General features: G+C 31.6%; 1 protein-coding gene across 34 annotated transcripts in view; it reads left to right on the forward strand.

Moving 5' to 3' along the window:
• Positions 1-13,836, forward strand: part of LOC145265536 (cleavage and polyadenylation specificity factor subunit 6-like) — a 180,271-nt gene that overhangs the window by 74,006 nt on the left and 92,429 nt on the right. The gene's annotated exons all lie outside the window — the stretch shown is intronic.

A 13,836-nucleotide genomic window follows, 5' to 3' on the forward strand; every position in this document is an offset into this window, starting at 1 on the left:
AAATGGTACCTATGTAATCAAGTCTCAAATAGTAATATATCCTAAAATTAAGAAAAATAAGGTAGAAAGAAAATTATTAATGAAAAATAAATTTGTGAAATGGAGCGAAATCACTATATTACACTTATTAAAAGAAAAAAAAAGTTACAAGGGGAGATAATTAAGTTCTGTTGCTTACGTCACATGAACGTCATTCAAAATGTTGGAAAAAATTTATTCCCCTATATAAACTTTATTGAAAAGTTTTTCATTAATAATTATTTTTCTACTGTATCATTTTCTATAATTTTTGGATATGTTATTATTTGCAACATAATTATGTAGGTACCATGTGTTTTACTTGAAATGCAATTTTTTTTTCTTTTTTCGTTTATATAAGCACCAAACTTTATATACATACCTGTTAGGTTTTTAAAAAAAAGGTTCCTGACTGTGAAACACATTAGTGTGATACTGCTTCTTTGCTGATTACTACTTGATTGTTTTTAAATTCAATGTCAATAAATTCTTGTTCACCCTTCATACCATTAAGCAATGTTAGTACTCCTATAATGTTCCTCATCTTTCGGCTAGCAATCATTTCGATCTCATAAGATTTTTATCCTCGAGCAGCTCTTGGTCTTAATAAGTGGTAACCCAACTGAAAAAAATAAATGGCACTTATCCAGTTTTACTTTCAATATTAAAAAATTATAATTGTACAAAAATTTTATACCTGTTAAGCTAAAAGAAAAAACTCGTAAGACACTGAAATTTATCAAGTATTTTTAAAAATTTTTTTATTTATATTTATTTATTTATTTTTTTTAAATAAAATCAAATTTGATCAGTAAACAATTTCTATCCGATATTAGTATGACGACTTAAATTATCTCCCTTTGGTCATTAACCTTAATGTAAGCAGAAAATGGCCAACAAAACATTAATTTTTTTTTTTTTTTTTTTTTTAAAGTACTTTATCAATTTGTGTCATTTTTAGTGTACTGTTATTTATGTTGTTTTTTTTATACCTAACATGTACATACACATACACAATAAAATGTTTGTGCTTTTTATGAGCAGTTTTTAATATTGTAAAATTGGGTAAGCAGCATGGCTTTTATATAGGTTATTTCTTTCATATTCGTGGTTTTTTATCAGCCTGGATTTTGATTTGTCAAAATGAATTATGACTAGAACAGATATACAAAGCTAGAACTCCTTTATAAATGCAAGCGTTCAGATACCTTAAAGTATATAAAGGGTAGCTGTCTGTACATCCGACTAAAAAATTTTCATTTTCTTTATCAAAATTTATAAAAAATATTTATTCTTTGTTTCTAAACTTAAACAGATTTCATCAGGGATGTCTGTTTTCCACAGATTATATATTTTTGTATCAAGGAGTTAATTCTCTTATGCCAACTCATTCCTGGGTTATAAAGCACCTGCTTGAATTCAACAAATTGAACTAAGATGAAAGACAAAACCTTTGATGAGAATCTTTTATTTCTTCTTTCACTTTTTCATGGTAGGTGCTCAGCTGAGCTCCAATATTTGGTTTACTTTTCTGTAAAACATTCACAGCAAAAACTCGTCTAGCTACAACCATAGTAAATAATTTTCTCTTTCTTCCTCTTTGTACTTGACTAACTAAGAAGAACCTACATGAACAAAGTTTCTTTTCAAGAACCACCCATCTGTTGAACACAATACCACTAGCTGCTTCTCAAGTGACTACAACATGGCCGTTTTCAAGTCCAGTGTTAACAAATGCTTATTGAGCCATCCTCTCAAATGATCAAATTCTAACCAATTTCATTCTCAATGAAGATTTTTGTCTCAACTATCCACCTGACAAAACAAAACCTCGAATGGCTTTCGGGCTTTGATGAATGATCACTCATTAATACAGTGGAAGGTATGGGCCATGTAAAAAATAATTTGAAATTTAAAAATACACAATTGAATTTTTAGACTTTATTAATTTTTGATTTTAAATATAAAATACTTGCCTGAAATTGACAAAAAAAGTTTGAGATGAGAAAAGACAGCAACTTTGATAAGAGTAAGCATCCAACCCCCTCCTTTTGAAATTTTATACTGTCCATTTTGTTTATATATTTCTAGGGGTTTCTTTTCAGTGTTAAGTAGCAAATATAGTAGCAATGCGTTTAATATTTATTGTTAAATGTTTATAAAAAAAATATGGTTTTAATGTCTTTTAGATTGTGTACATTTTGTAGAAAAGGAAGAGGATGAGCTAAATTTACCAAAGGTGGGAATGGAATTAAGCAAATCTTAAAACTGTCAAAAGGCAGTTGTTTTTTTTTTTTTTTTTTTTTTTTAATCAGAGGAACACCTTCTACTATCGTTCCGGCTGTATTTTAAGACCGCCTTTTCCCTGTTTTTCTTTAAAAAAAAATACAGAAAACCTTTATAATTTACGTACTCGTCACTTGTTAAAAATAAATACAGAAAAATCTTAATGATGTACAAAACGAAGATGTCATATTCTAAAAATCATGTGGGTTTGCCTAGTAACTTTTCTATTTGGCTAGTAAATGAAAATATTTAGTTGTCAAAGGTCAACTAAAGATACATTTGTCTGTAGAACACGGATACATTTTTTTTTATATACTTTTAATATTAACAAGACATGATATGGTAGCTTCCTTCAGTCTTGACAGACTATGGACACCCACTGTAAGGGTGGCAAGAGTTACATAATCTTCAAATCACACCTCTCCTGAGTCAACATTGTTAAATACCAGTGGCAAGTGGCGGTTCAGGACGGCTGGAAACAATGCTGAGATAAGCAGAAAGCACATACAGTGCCTAGAATTCCATCTGGTACTAGCCAAGGTCAATGTTGCTTAACTTCGGTGATCTGATGAGAACCGGTGTGTCAACGTGATTATGCCGTACTTTCTGGTGAACCAAGTGCAAAAGAGATTCAGACAATTGTACTTAAGGGAACAATGAGAATGCTGAAAAGACTACAACTTGGACATCTTCAAGTCCAGCATAAACAAACTCCTGACAAACCACCCCCTTAAGTAAGACACTCTATCAAAACCCCCAATACTAATGATTACTACAATACTATCTCATTGATTACTGTACACGCAATAACCCTTATCCCTGATAAGTGGTGACCCCCATGTAAAAAAAAAAAAAGAAGAGCTCTTGGCTGCCGCATACCCAACGTTACAGTCTTCAAAGGAAGAAAATAATACTAGAATCTGCATAGCTTGTTCTATTATATCACTATTATATCTTAATTTGCTTCAGTTTCTGTCGATCCGTTACACTTCTGCATTGTATTGCCTTCTATAAATTTCCTTTATATATATACACTAAACAATGCTTCAAGTAAACTATATCAACCGCTTAATGTTAGATGATAGGCTTTTCTCTATATTTTACCTTTCTATTGTTTTCATATGTAGGAAGAGAATATGTCGATTGTAATGACACAAGGAGAGTAGAATGTGGATGTTTGGTTTACTTTCAGCGGCATGGTAACTCTTGCTTCCGTTTTGTTCTGTTGCAAAATCTATATATCTATAAAAGTGAGAATGTGTGTGCGGACAGCTCTCAACTTATATATTGAATGAATATTTGATCTACAGACTTGAAATTTGGTATATAGGGTATTCAGACATGTTGAAAACTTGTTAATCTGTTTTCACCAGGAAAAAAGGGCTGCTAAAAGGTAAAAATTGAAAAATTGGTCCTTGGGTAGGTGTTGAGGGGAGGGGGGTGTCATAGAATTTTTATCTTAACTGTTTCACAACTGTGTATGTGCAAATCATTCACATTACAGCTTCCTTATGTTAATAATGAGTAGGTTTGAAAACACTTTTTAAATATCGTGACAAGCTGGTCTAATGGTTATCGTACCTGACTCACTCTCTTTAGGTTTTGGTTTCGATAAAAAAATTTTTTTTTACTTACAAGAAGCAAACAGTTTAGAAAAAATAATACTCGCATGCACGTCTCAGTTTTTAACCACTTTTTTCTTTTTTTTTTTTTTTTTAAGGAATTTTACATTGCGTTTAATACCTACAGTATTTTTGTTTATAATAAATAATAAATCTACATTAATTAAAATATATTTATTTGTATCTTACGACCGGGCAACGTGGGTGGCCTGCTAGTTTTTTTTTTTTTTTTTTTTATAAAAGTGAGGGTATGTTTAAAGAAAATTTGAAGGTTCTACTTATAGGCACTAGCGATAGGAACTGACCAATCAAATGGAGTTACATTCTGCTAATGATCAGTCAGAAGCTAGAATTGCTCTGTAAAAATATTGGCTCTTTTCGAATTATCACAAATAATTTTTTTATGTCCACATGAAAAAGATTGGTGCTCTTTGACTGTAAAACTTTAACGTCCAGGACTTGTACAGATTAGCTACCCACCAGAAACTCTTCTGAAATTAAACATAACTTTCAATTCAAAATGTTCATTCCATGAATGATGCTTCTGACAAAAGGGAGGAGAATTGCTGTTTTCTGGGTCAGTAATGTGGGCTAGTTTTGAGTTTGAATGTTTCTTTCTTAATCAAGTGGCTTCATGCTCTGTCTAGAGCTATATATATATATATAGCTTTTTTATTCGGTTGGGATTAAACTATCTATATATAAATACTAATAGTTATATTAGATTATAGTTTACCATTGCGTATATCAGGTAAACACTACATCCTTTTGATTTTATTACTTATGTTTATATATATATATAAATTCTGTTAATAAAATTTGTCCACTGAAACAAATTGGAAGGCAAGTTTTTGACAAATCTATTTTTAATCTGATTCTTAAAATATATCAAAAATTGATTTCTCTAAAAAAGAAATGATAATAATAGTAAATCCTCCTTTTAATATTCATTTTATAAATTTTGCCCGTATTATTATATTGATATATTTATATTAATTCTTTTAACATTTTAATTTTATTTTAATTCCTTTTTATTTTCTAAAAGTTTTATTTTTTAAATTTATTTTATACATATATTTATTTTTTAATTTAATTTTTTTTTTTTTTTTTCACGTTTCATTTATTTATTATTTTTTTTTCAGTTTTCAATTTTTAATTACTTGCTTTCATTGTAATTCACCTTTATTTAACTTTGGAATTTTGTCAGCCATTATTTCATTGTTTTGAATTTATTTTTTCTAAAACAATGTGTTTATTTGCTTTTGTTTTGTTCCATTGTATTTTTCCCCCATTTCATTTATTTGCGATTATACCCACCTCTACTCTGGCTCCTCCTCATCATCTCTAACGTAATTAGCACCTTGCACCAGTCTGACCCTCTTTTATGCACTTCGTTTTTGTTTTTCTGGTTTACTTTAAAATGGTGGAATTCACTTGGTAATTTACTGCCATCGATTAATGGACATATTTTTATATAGATGATACAGTGGCAGTTGCTATACATGATGAAGAATAACACTAGATTTTGCAAGTTTTAAGGCATGGATTGATGATTTGGATAGTGTAATGATACAGCGGCCTAAAAAGAAAATTGCCACCGAGTTTGGATAAGAAAAACAAACAAAAAAAAACATACTTGCCAAAGATGTCATATTCCAAAAATCACAAATTGATCAAGTAGTTTCTTGTTTTTTTTTTTGTTTTTTTTTACTAAGAAAATTAAATTTTATGATGAAGCAAGATGCTATTTTTTGATCCACCATATATATATATATGGGCAAAGTGTGTGTGTGTTTGTATGTCTCAAAAACTTCCGACAGACGCGTAGGAACGTGATGAAGCCAGTCACATTTTAAACCTCGATCCTTCAGATGACAAACATAAAAAAATTGGCCAAAAACATTAATTCCTTCACCTTCAACTCGGGCGTTTTTTTTTTACAAGGAGGGGGGGTCTGTGTTTTCGCCGACATTTTTTGCAAGTCATAGTCTCTGTTGGATTGACTATGCTTAATTTCAATGCTCTCGACTTCTGGTTGCATGATAGTGGCATCTGCTTAGACGTTTTAGCGTTTTTTTTTGGGGGGGGGGTTCCCCTCCGCGTTACGGGTTCAAGCCTGCCTTGCCTACTACCTTTTTTTTTACCCCCCCGCCCCAAAAAAAAACTTCCTACTGTTGTTTTTCGGGTTTCCTTACTCCACACACCCAGGTAACGCTGGCTACCCAGGCTAGTCTTTTATAAATAAGGGAAAGACAACTCATTTCAAACTATCGATACAATGCAGAGGTATTAAGTGTAGACACAAATGAAACAAATTAAAATATGATTGTGGAATGAGCTATGACAAATTTGCCTTTTCTTAAAACAATATATATATGTTTTATATATATATATATATATATATGTTTTTTATATATACTTTTATAACATTGTATATTGGTCCATTGACAAAGGAGGGATTGGACCTAGTAATTCACTCCCATTCGCACTTTTCTCAACAACCGCCCCTTCGATTTTTTTACATTTTGCATACAAACATTAGTCATGGTAAAAGTAAATTTTTCACTGGTGAAGGGGGATCTTGCATGCTCGGCTTGCATTCTAACTTGCATCAGTGTGACCTGATGAAAGTTCTCTGATATTTCAGCACAATTCACTTCATCAGATACGTGTTCAACTTTAGTTTAAAAAAGTAGCAATGCATAGACACAGCAAACCAGTAAGAAAATGGGTACCGAGTTTCAATTTTATGTAAGAACTGAAATGGAAAGAAAGATAATTGTTTCTAAGGAAAGTTTACTTTGCTAAAAAAAAATTTTTTTTTCTGTATTGAACGATGAAATTCATTTTTTAAACATTTTCATTTCCAACCATCAATTGAGCCCGAATAACAGTTCAATGTGCATGGTTAATTACAGATTTTACACTTCCAAGAATTGTCTATTACCCGACGCTTGACAATCCATTAAATCATTTTGAAATTATCAGACAGCTTCATAACAAGTTGGAAAATTGTTATTCTTTCTGTCTGCATGACAATTTATTATCATAAATACCATTTACAAGACTTGTTAGGCACATTCTAAGAACTCTGTAGCCATTTTCCAAAGGTCAAATATATTTAAAATCAATTAACTAATGGTAATGTACATATCAATAAGAATTTAAGCCATGTGAATTGACTCAAATATTAAGCAATATGTTTAATATTTCTGTAATCGAGCATATATATATATATATATATATATATATATATATATATATATATATATATATATATATGTCTTATTTTTAGTATTCCGATTTTTACTGGGTTTATATAATTGAAAATTCAGTAATCGTTCATATACCAATAAGTTTTAAGTCAAAAAGAGATGACTTAAACTGTAAGCTACAAAATTATCATATTTCATAATTGAGCATTCATATATTGTTTTAACAAAAACCAAGACATCAAGGAATGAATTGATAGTAACAAATAGTGTGTGTGTGTGTGTGTGTATGTATATATATAAAGTAGTAGTGTTCGTGTGTATGTACAACTCTCCTACTATCCACACCACTGGACCGATCATGACCAACTCTTACATGATGATGGTCTCTGGCCTAGCATTTTCAAGGTTAAGGTCATATTTGGTAAACACTTCAGCAATAGTTGTTCTTACAACATCTACTTACTGCAAAGTGCCCACAAACCAGGTATCCAAGCGTACAGCAAAGTCTCACGCGAAGCGCAGATATCTTTGCTAGTAATTTATATTTTGTTATTCAAACCACTATCGTAATACTATCATGGCCTAGGGAGTCACTCGGCATCATATTCTGTATAACTCTGCAAAATGCCCTTTGGTCAAGAGGTTGGCAATTTCTGACATCCTACTATCTCAGTCTCCAAGTTTGACGGTCTTGAGAATTGATTCCATTCAATTTTCCACTAAGATTCTTACATCCAAGGTTTCTTGGTTCCTTTCACTTTCCTCCCTCCTTCTACTTCAAGATCTCTTATTTTCTTATCCAAGAATCGCTCCTCTCAACATGGCAAAACCAATGGAGCCAACTAACAGCTCATGAAGTTTTGGTATATTCAACCTCACCAACAGGGTATAAGAGCTGATAGGTTCTTATCTAGAATTCAACTTAAATTTTAAAAGAAAAACTTAAAAATATACACTCCTAACTGATGAATCATCCTTATTGAATGAATGAATAAATCTCTATATATTAGTATATATTTTTATATCGTCATTATCTTTCTTTATTGATTTCTATATAAGCTCTAAAACTGTTGAGCTTTGCATTATCCCGATAAGTCTTCTCCTAAAGAATTGATCTTATTCTTTTTCTTTTAACCCCCCCCCATATATATATATATATATATATATATATATATATATATATATATATATATCGCTTCATATAGTGAGATTCTATCTGGTTAGCTGGATACTATATTAAGTCTTTGTTATCCTTTTTGGAGTCACGAAAATCATGTTATTAACCATGTGTGTCCTCCAGTAATATAAAAGATTATTATTAGAAAACCTGAAAAATATTGCGATTTGGTTTCTTCCGTCTATTACTGTTGTATTGTGGAGTAGCCAGGGTGATATATAATCGACCTATATAGACTGTTGTAAAGAGGAGTTACCACACAAGGATATATTACAGTTCGTATTTACATAAAGGTATCATTTTATAAGAGGAATAGGTACTTGTACAGTTTAATCAAGACATTAAAAAATGAAAATATTGAAAAAAAAGTTTAAATTGTACGTATCCGTTATGGAATGAAGTAGTTTTTTTTTTTTTTTTTTTTTTTTTACAGCGAAAAAACAATTTTTTATGATACCGAGGAAAAGGTTCGATTTTTAACAAGAAAAGCTAGTATTAAAGATGGGGAGTGGGTGTCGGCGCTTTAATTGGAGTTATCTCCCCGTGGCGTTTATAAAATTCAAACAAAAATTTAAACAAAATCCAAGATGTCTGCCTTCAACACACTCTCATAAAAACGTGTTTTTTCTGCTGTGTAAAAAAAAAAAAAAATACTCAATCAAATTAAGTGGAATTTTTTTTTCCAGAGATCTTCAGTTCAAAACGGATACGTACAATATAGCCTTTTTGCAATATTTTCATTTCTTATTGTCTTGATTAAACTGTACAAGTATCGAAGAATAATATAGATGCTTCATACCTTTTTCTTTCTCCAGGGAAAGGAGTTCTTCTGTCTTCACTGCTGAGCTCTGTGATGAGACATGCAATGACCAACAACATAACCAATTGAGACACCTATTTTTTTTCTTTTGTGAAACCACAAAACAACACTTTATATTTTTAAAATATAAATTTATTTCAGCTGTCTCAGTAGTCTTCACAAGGGGTCTGCTCACGTGTCTACATCACTTGTTTTTTTCTAGCCCCACTTCCCGGACTTTGAAGTTTTGACCAAACTCAAACTCCTCAATCTAATCTCCTTGACCTCTCAGTTCTGTTATGTCATCATCAAAAGCAGACGTCTCCTAATGTGTGAAGGTCATTTTGTTTATTTAACTTAGCTAATTTATATAAACATCTTCAGCTAAACAATAACTCCCAATCAAAACTATTTTAACAATATCACTGAATAGATAGATAAATAGATAGACAGATCGATAATAACTCATTCAACTTTTAACCATGGTATTATCTAACATTACTAGGCATTTTAAACCAAAATTTAAGTTTCATTATATCTTAAAAAAAAGAATATTAAATTAATATGTCCATATTTGCAAAACAAATGATGATACTAAATTAATTTTGTAACTCAATTAGGCACCAAATTACGACCATTCAAAATTTGTTAGAAATTAGAAAATTTTCTGCCTTGTGTGATATTGATCCAGAAGTCAATTTTCACACTAAAAAATGCAGACATCCATCAAGTGAAAAATACCAACAAAAATGTGTCCTATCGGATCTTGCGAAAGATGAAAATTAACAATAATGGAAGCAATAATTGCTAGGTCAAATCGATCTAAACATTGAGTAAAATCCCATTTACCTTTCAGAAAAAACATACAAAAAATAATATGGAAGCACAGCTTTGGCTATTCATATAAGATTCATTTCAACACCTAATATATTACAGCATAATCACGTTGCCACACTGGTTTTCATTAGGTCACAAAAGTTAAGCAGCGTTGAGCCTGGTTCGTACCAGATGAGTAATCATTTGGGAATACCAGGTGTTATATGTTGGAGGATATCAACACCTACCTGCAAGAACTACAAAAAGCTAACATCATCTCCCCTGACCAGGATTAAGGGCTTTAAGTTGCAAGTGAAACAGTCGCGTTTGCGAATGTTTTTTTTCAAGTGGTGATTAGGAGTAATAAAATGCTTACCTTTGGTGATTGTGTTTTTAGTCCGCCAACTTAGTCGGATTTGGACCTTCGAATTAACCCTAGTTCGATCGTTTGCAAAATTCTCAATAACTACTCATGATACTGTTTCGCTGTTTATAGCAGCTAGACAAGTAAGTGCTTCAAGCCTGGATCGAAACTACTGTCGAGCTAATAGTCTGTGCCTCTACCCCTGCACCTTCATCCAGTACCTGCCCAGTATAAACAATGCCTTAAGAGTAGTAGCCCACCGGCAATTTCCTTACAAGAACTCTACCAACAAAAAGAGTAAATATTGTCATCCACTAACAGTACTGTTTCACCGTTTACAACTCATCAGTGTGGCTAGACAAGCAAGTGCTTCAAGTCGAGATCGAAACTCAACCGCTGAGATTACAGGTTGCGCTTCTAATCTCCAAAAATGACCAAGTTGTCGCAAGTTGAAAATTGGAAGGAAATTTGACTTTACTCTTTTTCACGCTATAGAATTTTCTGGTTTGCGATACCCATTTTTATACGGGCCATTAAAAGAAAATATAGTCTTGAAGAGCAATGTAATTTGGTGTATACAAATGGTTCAATGTACATGTGATGAGTGAGCATGGTCAGATTGTGAGGTTTTAGTCGACTAGGGCTATCAAAATTAGAGGGGCCTCTAATACACTCGTATCCTTCAATGTTTTGCTCTTAATATATTTTACCAATGGCTTAAAATGAACTTATTTCAAGTTTGTTTAATCTGATTTATAAAACTCACTATGTCTGTCTGTCTGTCTCCATATTTTCAAACTCTATCTCTTCTGAAACTAAAAGTTGCAGAGCGGTGCAAGGGGCCTCAAATGATTGGATTTTTTTTTATGGACCATTCTTTTATGGGTTTTTAGCCGGTTAAATTAGTTTTTAAGGGGGTCAAAATTGAAAAAAAATCGTACATTCATCTTAGTTTATTTTTAATCAGTTCCATTTGCATATCACATTTGTACAGTGGTAACGTCACCAACTTTGAATGCTAGTTTTGCTTTCGATTTTGATTCTAGCTGATGGCACCCAAATACTTTTTTTTCTTTCCTTTGAAATCACGACTCTATAATAATATGTATGAAATCTGGACAAATTTTAAAATATCATATTTAAGCGTATTTTACCCCCCCCCTCTAGTAAACTGGAAAGTTTGTTTTTATTCGTAAAAACAAATATGAAGAAGTGTTTGTATTCTTGTACTCTTTATTGCAATCGTAGTATGCACACACTTCAATATTTCAAAAATAAATAAGAGTTTCATAGTGATAGTTAAGTTTATGGAAGTGTTTAGCAAAGCTGATGGAGTACTGCTGCCACATCTTATTAGGTGCCGAGTACAAAATTGATTTTGCAATCTAGTGGGAGGTGATTTCTTTGTCCTATTACAGTTCGTTTCCTCTTATGACATTCACAGCAAGAGCTCTCCTTCATATCACAACTGGGGAAAAAGTCCTTTCTTCCTCAATGTGTTCAGCATGAAACAGAATTTCCACCAACAAAGTTTCTTTCCTGTTTGTGGAACACATTATCACAGCATTGCTTCCTTGCAGACTACAACATGGTCCCCTTCAAATTCAATGTAAACAAATTATAAACTGTTTCCATAAGTAATCAAACTTTGTTCATTCCATTAAAGCATTTTCAATCCTTTCATAACATTCTTTATCATTAAAGAAACATTTCCTCCATCTCAATTCTTATCCTTGAGTGGCGTTTTGCCTTGATAAGTGATGATTTGTTAGAAAAGGTGGAGAGGAGGCTTCAATCTTGAAGGTGACGGAGCCAGGTTGTACCCAGCTCTGATTATGGTTATTTCGGCATCTTGTAGGCTCATTTTGTGAAACAGACGTCACTGTACTAAATTCAGTTCCCGTAACCAAATTATTATTAATGAAATAGGCACTGAAGAAATTAAGTATCTCATATACTTTGCTTCTTATATATTAAGTAAAGGCAGTTTTTCCTCATTTCATTGACCTTGAAAATTTTTTATTTTTTTTAACCAAAGGTTCATTAGTCCTCATATTAAATGAGTACTGTTTCTGACAAATGGAGAAAAATTGTTTTCTGGGTTGGAATCTGGCCATATACCATTTATTTTGGTTAGTTTTTTTTTTGTTTTTTTGTTTATACATCAAGTGGCTTCATGCCTTGTCTGGAGCAATTTCCATTTTAAAAAAATCTGTCTTATCAGTCAAATAAATATTGGATTGTTATTTTGTCAGTCATGATCAGCTAGAAGTCTTACATAATTTTTAACTATATTATTAGTATGTTTATTTTTTATTTGCAGACTATTATCCTTATTTTTATAGTTGTTTCGCAACGTTTTGGCCAACTATTCCACTGGCCTTTGTCTGATGTATTATTTGTATTGTTTCTCCTGATGAATTTAGAAGTGATTATGCCCTAGCATTTTATTATAGTTTTTAACCTTGCTTGAAGTGGTTTGTAGCTCCCTTCATCAAATACCTTCATGCCTTGTCTGGAGTGATTTTAATAAAAATGTTTTATCAGTCATATAAAACAAATATTGATGCATGTTCTGAAAAAAAAAAAAAAAAAAAAATATGTGCGTTAATATTTAATTCTAATTGATATTTTATTCTTAATTAATAATTAGTGCTTTGACAAGAGAATATTCTCATTGTTTTCACTTTCGAGTATATATCCAACGCAGTTAATCAATCAAGAACCACATCACTCTATCTAAAAACATATTAACTGATATATACTCGAGAGTCAAAATAATAAAAAAAATATTCTCTTATCACAACCTATTAATAATTGATAAAAAAAAAGGTGAGGAAGCTTTAACCCTCGTACCCCGAAGTCCTCTTAACTGTCATTCTTATAACTGGAAACAAATTTAATAGACAATTTTTAGAGATTAAAAAAGGGAAGGCTGTCAAAGGTATTGATGAACATTTGTATTGAGCAATTATGTTTCTGAATTTTAAAGATGAGGATTGATAATTTGGGTTATTCAAATTACTATTTTCATCTTAAGTATTATTCTCACAATGTTTCAACCGACGTCACCTCCAACCTTCTTTAAGTAAATCTTATCAAACTTGATATAAATCTATATTTATGTTTCCGAATTTTAAAGACCGGGATTGATAATTTGGGTCATTCAAATTATTGTTCTCCTCTTGAATGCTGTTTGTTCAATGTGACCTCCGATCTTCTTCAGACACATCTCTTCAAACTCTGTAATCTTTTATGTTAAACTTGGAAATCTGTGCGGAATGTTTATTTAATCCTTGGGGATAGATTGTTCTTGTTTCAACAGCTATGACTGGATAGAAGTCATAAATAGTTTTTGACTATATTCTCAGTCTTGTATTGAGGATTGAACCTTTAACCTCCAGAAGGCTGTCATTTAGAAGTTATTGTTACTTAGCATTTTATTCTTTGCATAATCAAGTCCATAGCATGAATTTTGGGAGCATTACACTTATTCTAAAGATGCACCTTGAAGAAGGTCAGAGGCTACATCGGTTGGA

The sequence above is a fragment of the Euprymna scolopes genome, chromosome 40 (assembly GCF_053919585.1).
Source record: "Euprymna scolopes isolate OS-2025 chromosome 40, ASM5391958v1, whole genome shotgun sequence".
NCBI lineage: Eukaryota > Metazoa > Mollusca > Cephalopoda > Sepiida > Sepiolidae > Euprymna > Euprymna scolopes.